The sequence below is a fragment of the Cydia fagiglandana genome, chromosome 22, assembly GCF_963556715.1.
Source record: "Cydia fagiglandana chromosome 22, ilCydFagi1.1, whole genome shotgun sequence".
NCBI lineage: Eukaryota > Metazoa > Arthropoda > Insecta > Lepidoptera > Tortricidae > Cydia > Cydia fagiglandana.
Window position 1 is genome coordinate 6,380,014 of NC_085953.1, and position 13,894 is coordinate 6,393,907.

At 34.5% G+C, this 13,894-nt stretch overlaps 1 non-coding gene across 1 annotated transcript; it reads left to right on the forward strand.

Annotated features, from left to right (window-relative positions):
- The first annotated feature begins 384 nt into the window (after nucleotides 1–384).
- Trnak-uuu (transfer RNA lysine (anticodon UUU)) lies at nucleotides 385–457 on the forward strand. Its single transcript has one exon. It is a non-coding gene; the product is annotated as a tRNA-Lys (tRNA).
- The last annotated feature ends 13,437 nt before the right edge of the window (nucleotides 458–13,894 follow it).

A 13,894-nucleotide genomic window follows, 5' to 3' on the forward strand; every position in this document is an offset into this window, starting at 1 on the left:
GCACAAATAAGTAGGTGGGTCCTAATTAGGTCGAATTTACAGTAAGTACTTATATTACCGAATGATATGTAGGTAAATATTAAAAATGTTATAAGTATTTGACCCAGCCATTTACGACAGTTCTGCTGTCGTAAAATGTCTGAGTTATGTATTGTACCACCTAATTACATAGTAAAATTGTGTGAAAACAAGTGTTTTGTACAATAACGTTCTCCTTCAAGGCCTGAATTTTGTAACCACCTTTTTTTTACGTCTCTCTCACGTTATAGAACTTATTGTTTGGTGAAAAAGATTCATAATTGTATATTATGTACTTTTATTTAGTTGGACTATTAAATCAATGTTTGTATGTATATAAGTAATTATTTTGCTTACCGTACAAGAGCCCGGATAGCTCAGTCGGTAGAGCATTGGACTTTTAATCCAAGGGTCCAGGGTTCAAGTCCCTGTTCGGGCGTTTATTTTTGATAGCCAAACCAAAGCATGTGTGTCATACATGTGTCAATGTTTTATAGGAGTACTAGCTGTTGCCCGCGACTTCGTCCGCGTGGAATCTTATCTTCAACATTTTATGATTTTACATCTTTAGTACCTATAATTTTCATATCCAAGGAATGTTGAAATTAAGTACTATTCTTTTTTAGCAAGTTGTATGAAGTTTTAAGTCAAGTGGATTTTGATGTTGGTTGCTGAAATTACTTTTCTTGTATTCTCATAATAGGTAGGTAACCTATGCCCTTATACAAAGATTCAAGTTCCGCATTCCGCACTCACAAAATATCTGATCTCCATACAAACTTTCAACCCCTTTCTCACCACCTTGGGGGATGATTTTCAAAAATGCTTGAATTAGTTTTCATGTTTTTTAATTTATTATCTACCTTTTTTCCAAAAAGTTAAAGTTCCTAGCTTAAAATTAAATTTACACCCCAAGACGAATTTTCATCCCGTTTTTGGGAGTGAAGGGATCGAATTTCCGAAAACGTTGCAATTACTTTTTTTCGTAATCGGCTATTATGTCTTTCTAAGAAGTTTCAAAGCATTTGTACTGGATTCAAACTTTGAACCCCATTTTAACCCTGTCAGGGGATGAATTTTACAAATCGCTGAAATCACTTTTATTGTCTTCTAATAATATACCCAAATAACCCAAATACAAAGATCCGCGCTCGAAAAAATGCATGATATCCATACAAACATTCAACCCCGTTTTCACCACCATAGAGGATGAATTTTCAAAAACGCTGAAATTAGTTTTCTTGTATTTTAATATAATACCTTTTTACAAAGTTTTAAGTTCCTAGCTTCAAATAAAATTTGCACCTGAAGACGAACTTTCATCCCCTTTTTAACCCCCTTAGGGATTGAATTTCCAAGAACGTTGCAATTACTTTTTTTTGTAATCGGCTATTATGCCTTTCTAAGAATTTTCAAAGCATTTGTAATGGATTTAAACTTTGAAACCCATTTTAACCCTGTTAGGGGATGAATTTTACAAAACGCTGAAATTACTTTTATTGTCTTCTAATAGTATCCCCAAATACAAAGATTCAAGTCCCGCGCTCGAAAAAATGTTTGATATCCATACAAACTTTCAACTCCTTTTTCACCACCTTAGGGGATGAATTTTCAAAAACGCTGAAATGAGTTTTCTTGTATTTTAATTTAAAACGTTTTTACAAAGTTTCAAGTTCCTTGCTTAAAATAAAATTTGCACCCGCAGATGAACTTCCATCCCCTTTTTAACCCCCTTAGGGGTTGAAATTCCAAAAACGTTGCAATCACTTTTTTTTGTAATCGGCTATTATGCCTTTCTAAGAAGTTTCAAAACCATTTGTAATGGATTCAAACTTTCAACCCCTTTTTAACCCTGTTAGGGGATGAATTTTACAAAACGCTGAAATTACTTTTCCTGTCTTCTAATAATATCCCTAAATACAAAGATTCAAGTCCCACACTCGAAAAAATGTTTGATATCCATACAAACTTTCAACCCCTTTTTCACCACCTTAGGGGTTGAATTTTCAAAAACGCTGAAATTAGTTTTCTTGTATTTTAATAATATATCTTTTAACGAAGTTTCAAATTCGTAGCTCAAAAGAAAACTTTAACCCCATACTAACTTTCATCCCCTTTTTAACCCTGTTACGGGATGAATTTTACAAAACGCTGAAATTACTTTTATTGTTTTTTAATAATATCCCCAAATACAAAGATTCAAGTCCCGCGCTCGAAAAATTTTTTGATATCCATACAAACTTTCAACCCCTTTTTCACCACCTGGGGGATGAATTTTCTAAAACGCTGAAATTAGTTTTCTTGTCTTTAAATTTGATACTTTTTTACAAAGTTTCAAGTTCCTAACTTAAAATAAAATTTGCACCCGAAGACGAACTTTCATCCCCTTTGTAACCCCCTTAGGGGTTGAATTTCCAAAAACGTTGCAATCACTTTTTTTTGTTATCAGCTATTATGCCTTTGTACGAAGTTTCGAAGCATTTGTAATGGATTAAAATTTTCAACCCCTTTTTAACCCTGTTAGGGGATGAATTTTACAAAACGCTGAAATTACTTTTCCTGTCTTCTAATAATATCCCTAAATACAAAGATTCAAGTCCACCACTTGAAAATTTTTTTGATATCCATACAAACTTTCAACCCCTTTTTCACCACCTTAGGGGATGAATTTTCAAAAACGCTGAAATTAGTTTTCTTGTATTTTAATAACATATCGTTTTACGAAGTTTCAAATTCCTAGCTTAAAAGAAAACTTTAACCCCATACAAACTTTCATCCCCTTTTTAACCCCCTTAGGGGTTGAATTTCTCAAAATCGCTTCTTATCTCTTGTACACTTTATAAATACCATCTGGTGTGCAAATTTCAACTTTCTGGCTTTTGTAGTTTCGGCTCTGCGTTGATGAATCAGTCAGTCAGTCAGTCAGTCAGTCAGTCAGGACACTTGCATTTATATATATAGATTGGAGTAAGTAAGTGTGAAAGCACTTTAAGTACAGTCAGCAACGTGAATATATAAACACCTAGGAGATCTGATGTCTCAAGGCTTAGAGCGTTTAGTAACTGGAGACGTCATGGCTGTCATTTTCTGTACAAAACAGTCTGCCAATTTTTGCGGGGGAGGGGACGTCAAATGTATTGCTATTTCTACATGATTTGTACGTAATGTACCTACAAATAGCCATGTCAGTCTATACAAAGGTTTTCGGCAGAGAGGTAAGTCTTAAAGGCGAATCCAGTTATTAAATGTACTTCCATTACTGTAATTTATTTTTGTAAACCTGTGTTGTGTACAATAAAGTGATTACTACTACTACTACTACTACTACTAAATGCTCTAAGCTCAAAGGACACCTCTTTTTTGCTGTGTTGACGTGTAGACAGGAACCGTTGCCTACTACTTAGTACAACTAATACCTAATCAAATCAAACGTTTAACGTTTGACGTAAAGGTGTCACAAAAAACGATACATTTATAATACTGCACGCACAATGTAATGTTTGGACCATCCCGTAAGAACATAATCCCTGTATATGTACATCATGTACATCATCATCCTTAACTTAAGACTCTTAAGAGTTATTCTCTTGTTGGTGGAGTATCTTCCAGCTTTCCCTATCTTGCGCCAGCTCTTTGATTTTTTGATACGACACGACCCCTGCTTACCCCACTTACCCTAAGAAATGCTCCAAAAAGCTGCTCTTCCCCGCTTGCGTCCTATCCGGAATAGTAGATCCTATCAGGATAGTTTCAAAGAAGTGGTCGTGTCGTATTAAGTGTCCAATAATTTTTCCGCGTGTATTTACTATTTGCAGTGGTGTTCAGGATAGCACTCCTTACTACCTTACTGTACTATTAATACTTCATAAATAATAAATATAATAGTTGATCGAGGAAGCCCTCAAGGGCGATAGTTGCTACTTTACTTGTAGTGTCATAAACATGCCCGGGCCATATTTATGTCCTTCCTACAGGCCCGAGGGACTAAATTAGTTGTCTATTAACTCCGTAACTATGAAATTACAATATAATATGAATTGGAATTGGTTAATGTTGGGGCAATGATTTACTTGGCGATATTGTTGGCAGTCGAGGAACTGTTATTCAATTTACTCTTGTTATTTATTTATTACAGTCTCCTTATGCATAAATTATTATGGTCGTACGGAATCCTAAACACAAAAGGGTAATCTTTTTATTTTAACTTTAACCTCTTTGTATAATAACTGATAATAATAACCCTGAATGAATTTTTAGTCATCTTTTTGCATTTGGTTGAATCTACGGTTTTTGACAAATATGAACGGTTAAACGTCACTTCTTATTTCGGCCAAAAAAAGGTGACCAAAAGGAGGGTCAGAGGGTAGGTCCACTTAACCCATTAGCGCTCATTGTCTGATTCTATTTCAAATATTTTAAATATTACATGCTAAGTTATTTGAGTATTTTTAAATAAGTTATTATATTTACAAATTACTGTCTCCATCTCCAACCGCCTGTAAAACAAGGCAGAAAAGTATTCGTAAATACTCCAAATAATACGAGTACATTATAAGCTGACAATAAGTATAGGTACAGTCAAGGAATTTAAATTCCGACCCATTTCGTACTTTGTCACAGTGACAACCGTATGAGGTCTCTAGCGGCTTTCATATTGATTGTCACTGTGACAAAGTACGAAATGGGTCGGAATTTAAATTCCTTGATGTACTTGGGTACACCTGGGTTAAGGTGGATGTCTAGGGATGGGATGCCGATTATCAGCCAAAAGATGGCGTCACTGTGCACGAATTGTGGATTTTCACTATTTCTCCCAAAATACAAAGTTTCATAAGATGTGTTGATATGTGCGAAAACTATAAAAAATACTACATCCAAATCGAGACATGTTCAACTCAACATTGTCTCATTTCGTTATTACCGGAATCCAACTGCAAAATATTGCAATTTCTTGCATTCACGCACACTTACGTACTTAAAGTCACCTTAAAGTCAGTGTCAAATGTCAGCAGATTCGTAATGTTACAGTAAAGTAACCTAGAGGGCGCAGCGGATGAAATGTTTATTGTTGAAAAAAGATTGGAAATTAAATTATAAATTCTTGTTTGAGCAACGATTAAGAATTACAAGGCATTCAGAAGCAACTAATGTTTTCGACCATCAACTGTCATGTGCTCGTGGCACCCGTAGCCTCTATTTTGAAAAAAATCAGATTGTAGCTAAGATACATGGTTCAAACCCCGACAATGCCAGTTTTTTTTTATTTTATAATTTTAGCATTCTCTTTTGAATTATTTTAAGCGTATGTTATTCTTCGAAACTAAACTTACGTGAGTAAAATATTTTCAGTATTTTAATTATTTTTTAATAATATTATGGGAAGATTTATAAAAGTATTTTTATTTTCCGGTTTTCAAAGGATATAAATAATGATTAAAATAATTAGGATCGCAGAATAGGTACATAAGAAGTCAACTATCGACGAAGTATAGCTGGTCAAGCAGATCTTGTCAGTAGAAAAAGGCGGCAAATTTGAAAAATGTAGGCGCGAAGGGATATCGTTCATAGAACATTTGGATTTCGCGCCTTTTTAGGGTTCCGTAAAGGGTAAAACGGGACCCTATTACTAAGACTTCGCTGTCCGTCCGTCCGTCCGTCCGTCCGTCCGTCCGTCCGTCTGTCACCAGGCTGTATCTCACGAACCGTGATAGCTAGACAGTTGAAATTTTCACAGATGATGTATTTCTGTTGCCGCTATAACAACAAATACTAAAAACAGAATAAAATAAAGATTTAAATGGGGCTCCCATACAACAAACGTGATTTTTGACCAAAGTTAAGCAACGTCGGGAGTGGTCAGTACTTGGATGGGTGACCGTTTTTTTTTTGCATTATGGTACGGAACCCTTCGTGCGCGAGTCCGACTCGCACTTGCCCGGTTTTTTTACTGACAAGATTAAAAGATTTGCTTGACCAGGTATAAAATAAAAGTTTCCAAAATTTTATTGAAATGATATACCTACATGAAATAATCAAATATAACACATTTACTTAAAATAACTTTTAAAATAAGGCATATAAAATTACCAAAAAGATGAAATAAAATAAATAAATAAATACAAAAAGAAATGAGTCTTTGTTCGTGGTTTGAACCCTGTCATGCTGTTCAACTTGTTAGACTTATACTCAGTAGCTAAAAGCCACTAGACCATTTGACCATAGTAGACCCGGGCGAAAAATGCCTTCTTATTTAAGTAACCCATTACTGTCAAAAATATCAAGTTTGAATTGATTTGAAATATAATTTTTCATTGTCGACTTATTGACATTCAAACATTGCGAGCATGTTGTACTTTAAACCGTTTGGCAACGCCGCACGGGGAATTCTTCTGAAAATGTATGTCCTTTTATATTTTGATATTTATGGATATATGAGGATTCTTCTACTTATGTTGCAAATTGATTAAATTATCGAGAGAAAAATGCTAATGCAAAGAAAACAAGAAATATCCGTTTCATGATTCGGTTAAATTGTGTTCTAATGTATGGGGAAGACAAACTAATTATAGCCAGCCTTTTATGAATGTAGTATGATACCTTAGGGTATGGTGCTTTATGCACACTAGAGTCCCTTCCCCTCCTCCTGACGCAACCCCCCCTTTTTGCATGAAATATGTCCCGGTTCACAGTTTTTTACATTTTTTGAGGAAAGAATATATTTTAGGCAAAAAGTGTCAATGAAAGAAATAATCCTTAATAAATTCTTAATAAAAAAGGTCATATTGATTTTTTTACATTATGCACATTCATGTATTAGCTTGTTAAAATTCGAAATAACATATTTTTTACTTAGGATTCGAAACTCATTCATTATACACGGTGTAACACGAGGAAACCGAATAATTTTGATAGCGTATTCCTGATCATATTTAGAGACAAAAATGTCCTATAAACTTTTTTGAAATGCGGCTAGTTTCAGAGTTAATACCAATTTAAAAACAAAACAAGTTTTTATTGTTACATAGTTCAAAACGCCTTTTTGATGGCGATGTTGTTACTATGGGATTTAGTCTAAATATCCTTATTGATATGTCAAAAAGTGACAATTAAGTAACACGTTGCAAAAACTATGTTATACGAAAAAGAAGTAAAAATCCATGTTAACTGACAAGTTTACCAATAACATTTACTTTTTATGTACATACATATATATTAAAAAAATAAAAAAAGCGGCCAAGTGCGAGTCGGACTCGCGTTCCAAGGATTCCGTATATTACACAATTTTTAACAATGTATTTTTTATTTTATTTATTTATTTATTTAGATATTTAATTCAGGGAACAAGGCCCATATTACAAATACCTTACAGACTAACATATGTAACATATGTATTTTATAAACTTAAAACTAAACATTATTTATGCGAAACGTGAGTGAAATCTTTAAAAAATCCGTAGGAGTCGGATCAAAAACTGTAATTAATTCCGACTCACGCTTGACTGTACATTTCTAATAGATTTTCCTGTCATCTATAGGTATAGACCTATTTTATGTATTTTTTCAAAATTTTAAACCTAGTAGTTTCGGAGATAAAGGGGGAGGGGTAATAGTCATTTTTTGCCTATTTTCTTGAATAACTTCTAAACTGTTTATTCGAAAATTATAAAAAATATGTATTTGAGATCCTTACAATAAGCTCTTTCATTTGATATGTAACATGATATAGTTTGAAATTTTTTATTTTTTTATTTATTCATTTACCCCCCAAAAGTGGCCCCCATGTTTAAAATTCATTTGTTTACAAACTTACATATGTGTACCAGATTTCAACTTGATTGGTCCAGTAGTTCCGGAGAAAATCGGCTGTGACAGACGGACAGACAGACAGACGCACGAGTGATCCTATAAGGGTTCCGTTTTTTCCTTTTGAGGTACGGAACCCTAAAAACAATAGTTTTCGGCGAAATTGACCTAAACTCATACAAACATTTTTTCCTTCTTTTAATTTGACCTCAGAAATAAAATCTTTCGCATTTCTTGAGGACACCTTGTAAAATAAGTGTTATAAAATGAATATAACCTTTTTTACTAAGAATTTAATAAGGAACTATTTCTTTCATTGACACTTTTATCCTAAAATGTATACATGAGGTCAAAAAAAGGAAAAGATGTAATATGTGTTTAGGTCAATATCGCCAAAAAAAAATTTTTGCTTGGTTTTTTTTTTTAATTTTATGAATGAATTTGTATATAAAAATTAAATGCTATTGGTAAACTTGTCACTTAAAATGTTTTTTTTTCGTAAAACTTAGTTTTTGCAAAGTGTTACTTGTCACTTTTTGACATATCAATAAGGATATTTAGACTAAATCCCATAGTAGCAACATCGCCATCAAAAAGGCGTTTTGAACTATGTAACAATTGTTTTTTTTATTGGTATTAACTCTGAAACTAGGCGAGTTTCAAAAAGTTTATAGGACATTTTTGTCTCTAAATGTGATCAGGAATACGCTGTTAAAATTATTCGGTTTCCTCATGTTACACCGTGTATAATAAATGAGTTTCGAACCCTAAGTAAAAACTATGTTATTTCGAATTTTGACAAGCTTATACATGAATTAGGTGCATCATATAAAAAAAATGAATATGACCTTTTTTATTAAGAATTTATTAAGGATTATTTCTTTCATTGACACTTTTTTCCTAAAATGTATACTTTCCTCAAAAAATGTCAAAAACTGTGAACCGGGACATATTTCATGCAAAAAGGGGGGGTTGCGTCAGGGGGAGGGGAAGGGACGCTAGTGTGCGTAAAGCACCATACCCTAAGGTATCATACTACATTCATAAAAGGCTGGATATAATTAGTTTTCAAAAAGCACAATTTGACCGAATATATGAAAGAGGGTCATTGTTGTTGTAAAAGGTGTGCAGGAAATGATACGTTTCTGCACTAGAGCAGTTTAGGTTCCAATTCCAAGTACGATTTTATTATTCTTTTTACAATAAGCAATTGAAATTTGGGTATAAATGGATTTGTTATACAATTTCCATTCTGATATTTGACTCCCCATTCCATAAATTACTTTTCAAATTGTTAATTGAAAATACCTACTCTCAAAAATACCTACTATAAAAATGTATTTAAAAAAACACATGCATTTTACTTTCCTCGTATGCGAAATGAAAAGTAGAGTGTTTTAACTCGGGTGAAAGGCAGCATTTTTGAAAAAACCAGGCAAGTGCGAGTCGGACTCGCGCACGAAGGGTTCCGTACCATAATGCAAAAAAAAACAAAAAAAAGCAAAAAAAAAAACGGTCACCCATCAAAGTACTGACCACTCCCGACGTTGCTTAACTTTGGTCAAAAATCACGTTTGTTGTATGGGAGCCCCATTTAAATCTTTATTTTATTCTGTTTTTAGTATTTGTTGTTATAGCGGCAACAGAAATACATCATCTGTGAAAATTTCAACTGTCTAAGTGTCTAGCTATCACGGTTCGTGAGATACAGCCTGGTGACAGACAGACGGACAGACGGACGGACAGCGAAGTCTTAGTAATAGGGTCCTGTTTTACCCTTTGGGTACGGAACCCTAAAAATATCATCTACTAATGTTATTGTTATGCACAAGCAGAAGATATTATAGAATCTTGTTTATTTACAAGAAGATGACATTTTTCTCCACATACCTATATATTTTTGAGAAAAATATAGCTAGGTATTTTAGTTTAAAAATCATTGTTACAATAAATATAGGCTTTTCCAGAGAACATTTACCGAAACGAAAGCAGAATTCACAAGGGTTTTCGGTGGACGACCGTAACGCGAATGATTGCTTGGACTGACCTTTCTATAAATATATAAATGTATTTTATTGTGTAATAATCATAATAATTATTAAGTTATATTAAATCTGGGAATGAAATTATATCAGAAAGGAGATTCTTAAATAAAGTAGGTATACTCGTAACATGCTTTGTGCATTAAATATACCTCCCTCTATTGAGTGAAAATAAAACAAAATACACAGGTAATCTGTGTTGCGGTTTTAAAGTGCCATCTGTTACACCTTTGACAAATTACAAATGATTGCTTGTCAAATGAAGTCGCCATGTTAGAATTACACCGATACTATAAGCATCACTCACACAAACAAGCAATGAGGCAAAATTTTACCAATATTCAAAGGCTTTTTTCTTAATAATTTTAATCAAAATCTAGTATTTTTTTACGTTAAGCGAAGACAGAAATATATATACTACCCAAACATTACATATACAAGTGAAGAAACCCTATATAATAGGAGCTAGGGTGCCAAGAAAGTTGTATGAAAATCGAGCAAGGAGAACCACCTTAAGGAGTTTGATTCAATTTTCTACCTACTGTAATTCTACCTAATAGCTTTAGAAAAATGGCGGGTTCCTAAAAGTGGGTGTAGGCGCTAATGGGTTAGATTATCATGGTCCCTGTATGAAAACTTCAGACGATCGCAGTTGACTTCACGTAGGTATTCATTTATACATTAAATGCTATTTGAGGTACGTATACTGAACACATTCTATACATTTCGTTCGTAGAATTGAATTTGGCAGTCCCTGCTGAATAAACAGACATCAAGACCAATTTTTTTACACTTTTTATACCCTAAAGTTCTAGAATAGATATCTCTGTCTTGAAGGCTCTACGTACCTACTTACGCCGTACGTTTAGGGTATAAGAAAATGTAAAAATTTGTCTTGATGTCTGTTTATTTAGCAGGGACTGCTAAATTCGTACGCATTTATTTATTATTACAACAGACATTCCTGTTTGCGTTATCCAAACATAATGGTAAATTAATTCCACAAAAAATAAATTCCTTTTATTCCAAGCAAGTGTTGAAAACGAAAGATGAATATAGGAAATGCGCGCCAGCTAAGATTGTTCGGGAAATTAATTCAACCGCTCAACTCGACTCTAGCTGTTATTTATCGCCGCAAAAAATAACAAAATGCTTAAAATGGCTCCTAAGGACTTTTGGCACGGTTGATAGTCGTTGAACAGTAGTGTGAGACTAATGTGTTCGGCTCGAAGGACTATAAAGTGAAGCGACTAGCATGAGCTTGTATACAATTTACGCTACATTGCCGACTACTATGGTAAACTGCATTCCAAAGTCTGATCAAGTTACGCAATGTAAATAAAATTACGTGCAAATTCTTGGTAGACTAAACCTCGTTTAACAATACATACATATTTTCTAAATTTATTGCGAATAAATTCGAAGCGATTACGAACGGAAGTCTTGTACATTTTGGGCGACTTCCATAAAAATAAATTCCAGTGAACATATACAATTTCAAAGTGACAAATAGAAAGATACATGCCCTTTGATTTAAAAGACGTTAGCCTGACGAAACCCCATGGTTTACTTAAGTAAGTATTTATCAAAATTTTAAATAACAGGTTTGGGTAACCCTGAGGAAGTGTTCCCATAGATAATAGATTGATAGGGATAAGATTCGCTGCGTTGTGCCTACCAACAATACCTACCTAAGATAGATTTTTAAAGGTGTTCGAATGTTCAAAGTAACTCTTAATTAACATCGAACTTATTAAATACTTACCTAAAGGTTATAGGTTGTCGCGCGCTTGGTTTCCGCAACTTGACGTCATATTATTGCGCCTATTTTGCATGGTGGGTTGGCGACACTATTCTTGCCAACCCAACTCTACCAAGAAGCCTAGCAGACCCTTGACGTTGCCGACGACTTCTGAGAGAGACCCCGGTGAGCCGAGGTGTTGTACCCGATATTGTGCCACCCATGGGTATTAAATACCTATTGTACAACATGATTGCAAAGAAAGAACTCGAACTATTTATTAACTTATATTTATTTATTTATTTATTTAAACTTTATTGCACAAAGTATATACAAAAATGTACAAATGGCGGACTTAATGCCAAATGGCATTCTCTACCAGTCAACCATAGGGCCAAACAGACATCTACAATTGACAATTGATTGATTATATACAGACATCTTTAAAAATTCTAACAAATAGGTACGAGTAACTATGTGTCTTCGCTTGCTGATTGGCGTTCTGTCGACTGTGTTCGTTAAGCCCGCTTCACTTGGGGTGAAAATATCGTTGCATCTATTAGTTTTTCAGCTAACTTAAGTTGCACGACGTTTAAGACGTCAAGCGTGCTTAAAATGGGAAAGGATAAAAAATACTCTTGATACCTACTTTCTTTATTTATTTTTCGTCTTAAGTTAGGGTGTTTATAACATGAATATAAAAGTAAAATACAAAAGCACATAAAAAACAATAAAAAATACATACCTATAAACGCGTTATAAAAAACCTAACCTAGGGTGCCGCCGGCAGCGGGGTAGGGCCCAAGCTGCCGGTGATCAGGGCTGCAGAGTGAGGAACCGACGTACTATACGCGCCGTGTCCAAAAGTACCGCCTTCTGCATCTGACCCTTGATCCAACCACCCAGCGAGAGTCTCTCTAGGTGTTGGTCGAGACTCTTCGCTTTGAGACCGTTCGCTGACACGACTATAGCACAAAATAGATAAGTACAGAAGTCAATCACATGTATGTACTTTACTTTTCATACCTACGCTCGGCGGTCGCTCTAGGGTTGCGATTGTTGCGAACTATGACTTATGCACAAAAAACTATCGTGGTAGTGGCACTCGTATCTATCGTATCGTATCTCGTATTTAGTTGTTTGATTTATTGTTGAGGATGAAACGGGAAGAATGGAAATATAAATTAATAATAACATTAATAACTCAAATAGGTATTTTAATTTTAATGTCATTTTTATATTACAAATTTGCCACAGAAAATATCTTGCGATGATTCCGAGATTGGCGAAATACACGATTATTATATTTTTAAGTGTAATAAATTCGCAATCTCATGTACAATGTAATAAATTCGCATACGCATTCTCTCTGAAACCACTGGTAGCTTAAAAAACGTCAATTCACCGTTTAATGTTGAATTTAAACAACCGTCCACTGTACAGTTATAGTAACTTTTTGTTTTGTTTCTCCATTATTGCACAAAAAAGTTCACAGACGCGTGTCTCAAGCGGATGGCACTCGTGCTCGCACTGGTCCCAACTGGTCCGAGATATCGTGTCCGTGAGCAGTGTCTATGTGTGCGTTGCTCGAGCGCGCTTTGTATGTAGGTTGATTTCTGTACCTATCTGTTTTGTGACTATAGGGACAATGATCGTCGAGTCAACATACCTACTTATTATTTAGACGTTAAGATTGTCGACTTAATTAAAATACATACAATGCCTCGCATTTGTAATTAAATTTAACTATTACAGTCCCGGTTGTCTAGAGATTGCTCATTAGCGATAAGAGCGCCTGGTGTTTTACGTAGTTCATTTCATTCTTGAACTTCATGTAGGTAAGTAGATTTGTTTGGTGCGCAAAATTAAGAATTGTAGGTAAGGTATAGTATGAAAAAATCACCCGAGATAATTCATACTACTTATAACTATCGATTCAATAAAGGTTAGTTAGAGACGTGCGTTGTTTGCACGTAAAATAAATTAAACAACTGTACCGCTATTCGGAACCTAATAATAATATTGAGAGTGGCAACACCGTTGTCGGTCGTATTGTCCTTTTCTAGCATATACGTCCCTCTCTCTCCCACACTCCCACCACACAGCAGTTTGCTTTTTGGCGGTTGTCGCAAAAACAAATTTCCAACTCATTGGCTTGCTGTTTTTCCATCTGGAAGGTCGTGAAGCTAAACTGCTGGTGAGTTTTTGAATTTGTACCCCAGTTTAGCTGACTATATTGAAAAACAGTTTCTAACGGCTTTTGCCGTTCGAAATAAACATTTAAATTTAG